The 7,547-nt window shown below is 40.9% G+C and overlaps 2 pseudogenes; both read left to right on the forward strand.

The window, feature by feature from the left end:
* The first annotated feature begins 1,371 nt into the window (after positions 1 to 1,371).
* On the forward strand, positions 1,372 to 1,914 carry LOC145821893 (diacylglycerol O-acyltransferase 1B pseudogene; annotated as a pseudogene).
* A 402-nt stretch (positions 1,915 to 2,316) lies between these two features.
* LOC145821894 (proteasome subunit alpha type-4-like) lies at positions 2,317 to 2,987 on the forward strand (annotated as a pseudogene).
* Positions 2,988 to 7,547: the final 4,560 nt, after the last annotated feature.

Here is a 7,547-nt window from a genome sequence, read left to right on the forward strand (position 1 = left end):
CTTAATTTCGAAATTTAAAATCCCAAATCTGAAACCCTAATTTCGAAATTTAAAATCCCAAATTTGAAACCCTAATTTCGAAATTTAAAATCCCATATCTGAAACCCTAATTTCAAATTTTAAAATCCCAAATCTGAAACCCTAATTTCAAAATTTAAAATCCCAAATCTGAAACCCTAATTTCAAAATTTAAAATCCCAAATCTGAAACCCTAATTTCAAAATTTAAAATCCCAAATCTAAAATGAAATCCCTCATTTATGCGATACAAACCTGAAGTGGGTGTTTGATGAAGGTGTTCCGCCGGTGGTGTGCTTCCTCTTCGTCGCCGGTCTTCTTCGGCTGAGAGAGGGAGAAGAAGATGGGTTGGATCAAACACGGCCTCTTCGTCGTCGGTCTTGTTCGGCTGAGAGAGAGAGAAGAAGATGGGTTGGATCAAACACGGCCTCTTCGTCGTCGTTCGGCTGAGAGAGGGAGAAGAAAATGGTTTGGATCAAACACGGCTTTCGTAAGGGAGAAGAAGGAATGAAATGGTTTTTCTAAAACCGGTTTTGTATTAAAAATATTTTTGGTCAAAAAACGACTTTTGTAAAACCGTTTTTTAAAAAAAAAAAAATTCTCAAAAACGACTTTTCTAAAACCGTTTTTTATGAAAAAAAAAATTTGGTCATAAAATATTTATTTAAAAAAAATTAATGCCAAAACGGTTTTTCTAAAACCGGTTTTTATTAAAAAAAAATTTTGATCAAAAAATATTTATGTTGAAAATATAAATTAAAAAAAAATTAATTGGAAAATGGTTTTATGAATACCGTTTTTAATTAATTCAAAATAATTAAAATCTTAATCAAAAACGGCTTTAGAAAAGCCGGTTTCCATTTTCAAATTTTATTATTATTTTAATCGATGAATACGGTTTTGTGAATGCCGGTTTCTGAAAAACGACATTTGAAAAACCGTTTTACCCTACTTTGGGAATAAAGATAAAAATACACTCTAAAATGGGACTAAAATGTTCAAAATGGCACAAGGAGGGAAATTGGCCGGGATAATTATGTTTTTGGGTGGTGAAATGTTTTTTTAGAAAAGGAGAGGAGAGACAAGAGGCGCCAACAGCTCTCTCTTCTCTTGACCATCCCTTATTCCGATCACCAAAGGTGGTGGTCTTCAGAAACTATTGCTGCGGATTAGGAGGGAGAGAGAGAAAGTGAGAGAGAGAAGACAGAGAGAAAACCAGAGAGAGAGAGAAAGAAGTGTAGAAGACAACCTCACCACCAACTCACAAACAAAACAATCCAGTTTACACAGACCATCACAGAACCCAGAAAATATTGTTCCAACTCATCTCTCTCTCTCTCTCTAGACTCCACCAATGATGATCCTAGACTCGCCGGAGAGCGTCGGCACCACGATAACCACGACGTCGACTGTAGATCCCGGCACTTGCGTTCGGCGGAAACCAAGCGCCGTTGTCGGAGGAGGAGGAGAAGAGGTCATTTTTTATTCGCTCTCGAAGACGAGCTCGTTGGAAACTGATAGTTTGGTTTTTGGTTTGGAAAATGATCAGAGTCAGATCGGGGATGGTGACGACGACGATAAGGTCGCGAATGGAGAGGATAGGGAGAAGGGCAATTTGGCGAAATTCTCGTACCGGCCGTCTGCTCCGGCTCACCAGAGAATCAGGGAAAGTCCTCTCAGCTCTGGCGCTATATTCAAACATAGTCATGCTGGTCTCTTCAACCTCTGTATAGTAGTTCTTGTTGCTATAAACAGCCGGCTTATCATTGAAAATCTGATGAAGTATGGCTGGTTGATTAGGTCTGGTTTCTGGTTTAGTTCAAAATCATTGAGGGATTGGCCACTTCTAATGTGCTGTATTTACTCTCCTGCTTTTCCCACTTATTGCCCTGGTTGAATCATAAATATTTTGTCTGCATGGTGGATTGTCCCCATCTATTGAGACCCTTGATAATATACGGAATTTTGATCGTGTGCAAGAAGTTCCACATGAAGGTCCTATGTGTGATATGTTACGGTCTGACCCTGATGATCGCTGTGGTTGGAAAATCTCTCCACGTGGCGCTGGATACACTTTTGGCCAAGACATATCTGAGCAATTCAACCATGCCAACAACATAAAACTGATTGCTAGAGCTCATTAGCTGGTTATGGTGGGACATCATATCTCTCTCTCTCTCGTGGTGTGTGGCCGTGCCCTGGTTTGATCTCCAGCTACGCTTTCCAGATGTCTCAAAGGTACGAGAGTCGTACAACAATCTTCTCTCCAGAAGGTTGTCTTTAGCAGGTCGAATAAGCGATGGAAGCGATTGGAAGCGTCGGGACTGCAATTGGGATACTATCAAAAGACGGGGTTGTCCTAGTTGGGGAAAAGAAAGTCACTTCCAAACTCCTACAAACCTCAACATCCACTGAGAAAATGCACAAGATCGATGACCATGTTGCATGTGCAGTGGCTGGAATCATGTATGATGCCAACATTCTTATCAACACAGTTCGAGTCCAAGCGTAACGCTACACGTATGCTTACCAGGAGCCAATGCCAGTCGAACAGCTAGTTCAGTTTCGATGTGACACCAAACAAGGTTACAGACAATTTGGTGGCCTTCGACCATTTGGTGTGTCAATTTTGTTTGCAGGTTGGGATAAAAACTTTGGGTTCTAACTTTACATGAGCGACCCTAGTGGAAACTATGGTGGTTGAAAGCTACGGCGGTTGGTGCGAACAATCAGACCGCGCAGTCAATGCTTAAGCAAGATTACAAGGATGATATTTCCGGAGAAGTGGCGGTATAACTTGCGCTGAAGGAGCTTAGTAAGGCTATGGATAGCACAAGTCTTACATCCGATAAGCTTGAACTTGCTGAGGTGTTCTTGTCTTCTGGGAAAATGAAGTACCAGGTGAGCTCGCCTGAGTCGCTTAGTAAGTTGCTAGTGAGCTTTGGACACGTTCAAGAGATATTCAGTTAAAGAAGAAGACATTGATATAGTGTGGGTTGCCTGGAGATGTTGGCTGTTATTGGGGACTCAAGAACATATTAAGGATGTATGTTAAGAAGTAATTAATTAGTTAGTTAATTAGAATTTTATAAGTAATTAATTAGTGTAATTAATTAGTAAGTTCCAATAATTAGTTAGAATAGTTAATTAGTTGTGATGTTGTAATATCTAGCTAGCATGGTTAGTTAATTTGTTTTGGTAATAGTTTAGCTTTAATTAATTAGCTAGGTAGTTCATTCGGGCCCTCCTGGGTGAGGGCAAGTAAACTTGTAATAATGTATATGTCTTCCAACCTCACATATTTTTTCCTTTTATTTAACTGCTTACGATGGTTATATTAGAGAATCTTATTTTGTTCAGCGTACTTCACGTTTGCATCCACTTATATTGCATGCACCAAAGCTCGGCGCATCATTCTAATTCACATTGTCGTTTAAATACTTTTTTGAATACATGCTTAGACCGCATACCACATGCTATCAAATTATTTCATATGCCATATTTTAGAAGCCGAATCTTTGGTTGCATCTCATTTGTAAATTGCATTAGGATTTTGTATATAAGATCTTGCATATTTTACTAACTTTGTTTTGTAGTTGTTTGCAGGACGTTAGTAAATATGTGAATTTTTATGCTTTAGCATTCCGCTTGTGTGTGTGTGTTTTTTCTTATTATGTTTAAGCATCCTACCATGTGGCTACTTGCTTACTTGATATAACTGCATAAATGCCAGTGGATGGAGGTTGTGTCGCTTAATTTGAAATGATGTTGATTTTCATGTATGTAAACTCAATTTATTTGGATTGTACATCTTCAAAACCCTTTCAAAATACATGATATATAATTATTCCAAAATGAATGGCATAGTCTATACTTGTATGCTTCAGATAGTAAATTTTAAGATTTATTAAATAATCCAAACATGAACATATAAATAAAATAAAATTCATATCATGGTTTAGTAAAGGCTGATCTTTTGATTAGGTGAGCGGGGATACTCAATGAATGACCTTCCTCCTTCATACCTAAGGTTCGGAGCCAAGCATCCTTGGTTACGATAAGCAGTGGCCTTGGCACGAGTCACGGGTTACCTAATTTTTCGAAATTAAATATTAGGTGGCGACCCTGAGATCTGATGACACAGTCCATTTTTGAAAAAATTGCAATAAAATGGATTTTCAATAAAAGTTGTCAAATCTGGACTCTCATCTATGTTTCACATTCCACTCGTGAGACTAGATCAAAGAAATCGAGGGTTCGAACTGTTTAACGCGCACGGGTACCTGTAGACACCCCATTTTTTACCGACCTTAAGACTCAGACGTCATTAGTTGAGCACTCGGTGATAGTGCATATTGTTCTCGTTTCGAACTTCGGAGTTTTGGCTGAGAGCCTTGCTTTCGAGTCTCCGAACTCTTTGTGCTTTGGCTCGGTTTGTGGACCGAACCTTGTTTTCTCTTCCGGGGAGGGGAGTGAGAGGTCTTGCAGACTATCTCTTTGTGGTCGTAGACCACTTTTCGCGGTCGTAGACCACTTTTTCCCATTTGGAGATTAGTTTTCGATTTTCGGAGCTTCGGCCGTGCGCTTTGTCTCGGGACCGCTTAACGTTCTCCGTTTGGCGTGGTTTTTGAACCACACCTTGTTTCCTCTATCTAGAAGGACACTGTGGTCTGGGAGACCACTTTTGTGGTCGTATGCCACTTTTGGTGCTCAACAGCTGGGTTTCGAGCCTCCCAGCTGCGCGCTTTGCCTCCCGAACTCTCGTTTTACGTCCGTGTTGGTTTGTTTTTGGTGCAAACCTTATTTTCCTTGCTTGGAAGGTGGTACGAGGGTGGAGACCAATTTTTTCCCTTTGAGACCTCTTTGGGCCACATTTTCTGGTCTCCCACCCCACCATTGGCTTACTTTCAGTGTGGAGACCACCAATTCCCCCTGCTGACCACGTTTTTTCTGGAAGACCACTTGAAGTGGTCGGCCGACCACTGCAAGTAGCAGGCCGACCACTTTAAGTGGCCGACAGCTATTCCCCTGTTTTGGCAGACTGTGTGGATACCAGCTATGCCAACTGGAGGGCACAGACTGTATCCTCCATACACGTGTATGGAGGGATGACATCCAAGTTTTAGCTTCTCCAAGAAGCTTGAACCTTTGTTTTTCTATAAGAGAGGCTCTCCCTTTCCATGGCAGAGGTTCTGAAATTTTCCTAAGGCATAAGTATATCTCTCTCTATATCTCTATATTTGGTGCCTAAAGAGTGTGTTGTTCTTCACTTTTGCACCACAACCCTTAGCCATACACCCCCATCATTGAACTGAGGTTCTTGGAGGACATTTTTGGAGGTTAAAAAAGCTAATTCATGGCTGAGAAATCTACTGGTTTTGCAGTGCTTCAAGGGTAACCTCTTTTCTCCCTTTTAAGCTTTATTTTGGTTGCTCTCTTGGTCTCATTTGCATGCTTATTTTGGCCTTGCTTTCAACTGGAAAAAGTTTTGTATTTAATTTTTTTTTTTATGTTTGTTTAATGCCTCTTAGGTGTTGAGTGTCTTCTACCCTCTTGCATGCCTTGTTTGGCCTTGTTTTGTGCCATGGTTTAAGGCCTTTGAGCTGGTCCTTGCTTGGCCTTCTAGCCACTTAAATCCAGTAGATTTTCAGTAGTAGGCATGTGGTTTTGAGCTCTCAAATCAGAGGGGGGTGATCCCCTCTCTTCTTGTTTTGTTTGCTTGCATTTTTGGCCTATCAAAGGAGCATGCTTCTTCATACTTTCAAGGCTTGGTTCAGGCACTTTTTCATGAATTTTAGGGCCTGCCTTAGCTCTATCTATGGCTGGTTTGGCCACCTTGTGTTTGCTTCTTGTATGTGTAGTGTATTCCCATTTGTGGCTCATCAAAGTGGCATGTCTTTCTAGCATATATTGGCTCCATTTCAGTAGATTTTTTGCCATCATTTGACATGTCATGACTCTATTTTTGGCTGGTTTGGTAGCCTCTTGCATGCTCCATATGCTTGTAGTGTAAATCTTGTTTACTAGCTTTGTATGCATTATATTTTGGCTCATTATCCTAGCATATTTTGGCTATGCCCTAACATGATTTTGTTGTTATTTTGGGCTATCTTAGCTCTGTTTTGAGGCTTCTTGGTTGAATGAGGCTTGCCATGCTTGCTTGTAGTGTAATAGCCTTGACTAGCTTTGAGTTTTGAGGTCTCTTGCATGCTTAACTTGAGGTATTTGCATGTTTTGGCATCATTGAGAATGATATATTAGATCATGTAGGGCTGTTACACTTTCATATTTTTCGCTCTTTAAGTGCTCTTGAGGGTTGTGCTTTTGTGCCCTGTTTGTGAGCCATTGCATGAGCCTCATTTTCGTGCGTTTCAAGCCATCATCCCAACTCATTTCCGCTACTGTTTTGGCTTGCATAGGGTCTGTTTGGGGTTAGTGGGCCATTTGAGCATTATCTTACATGCCTCTAATGTAATACACGTCACTAGCTTTGACGCTTGAGCCTTTCAACATGCATTACATGGGTTGGCATGATTCTAAGTCATTTTGCATGCCATTTCAGTGCTGGAACATATGCCATTGTACCCCATGTTTCATCCTTTCAATGCTTTTGGAGAGTTATGTTTCGAGCCTTAAGCTTGGGCAGATATGCATACATGTTTGTATAGCATTTTGAGTTTTTATCTTAGCATGTACGGCCACTGACTTGGACATAGCTAAGGCCTATCCATTTTGATTTAAGTCCATCATGCATTGAGTATGCCATGTGGTTCATAGCATTGAGAATGTCGTGTTATTACATGATTGATTATTGCATTTGTGCATGCCATGTCCATTGCCTAGCGTATGCTAGTTACCATGTGCATTGTGTATACTAGTTGTCATGAGCATTGTCTATGCCATGTAGTTCATAGCATTGTGTATGCTAATATGTTAGTTGCATGTTTTCATGCTTGTCCCTTGTATCGTGTTCATACGCTTGTTTCATTGCATTGAATGTTTGCATGCTTGAGCCGCATTGTGTATGCCATGGCATGTTATTTGTTGCATTGTGTTTGGAATAGGAGTTAGTCCAAACACGGGAAACGAGGGACGTTTCATACTTGAAGTGATGAAACGTGCCTCAGTTCTCGGTCGCCAACACTCTTGACTATACATGATGGAGTTTTAGGCTTTATGTGTTCGTGTGTGCATTTATTTCATATTGAGTTGTACAATTTGGCTCCTCGGCCATCATGCATTGAGATGGGTGATTGGTGGCCCGAGGGTCGAGAACCACACCCTATTGAGCTTATGTAATGAGAGGGAGGGTGGCTGTGCATATATATGTTGCAAATACTTTGCCATGCCCCTTTCTTGCTCTCTGTTGCAGCAAACTGAAGTCTGGCAGCAGAAACTGGTCGGCCGACTAGATAAAGTGGCTGGCCGACCACTTTTTCTAGTTTTCAGCACAAAAAGTGGCCGGCAGGTGGTCTCCAATGCCAACAACTGGTCGTAAGGCCTCCTACAGATTCCCATGATGCAGTTTCA

Source organism: Camellia sinensis, chromosome 3 (genome assembly GCF_055761805.1).
Source record: "Camellia sinensis isolate YWXY chromosome 3, ASM5576180v1, whole genome shotgun sequence".
In the NCBI taxonomy this organism is placed as follows: domain Eukaryota; kingdom Viridiplantae; phylum Streptophyta; class Magnoliopsida; order Ericales; family Theaceae; genus Camellia; species Camellia sinensis.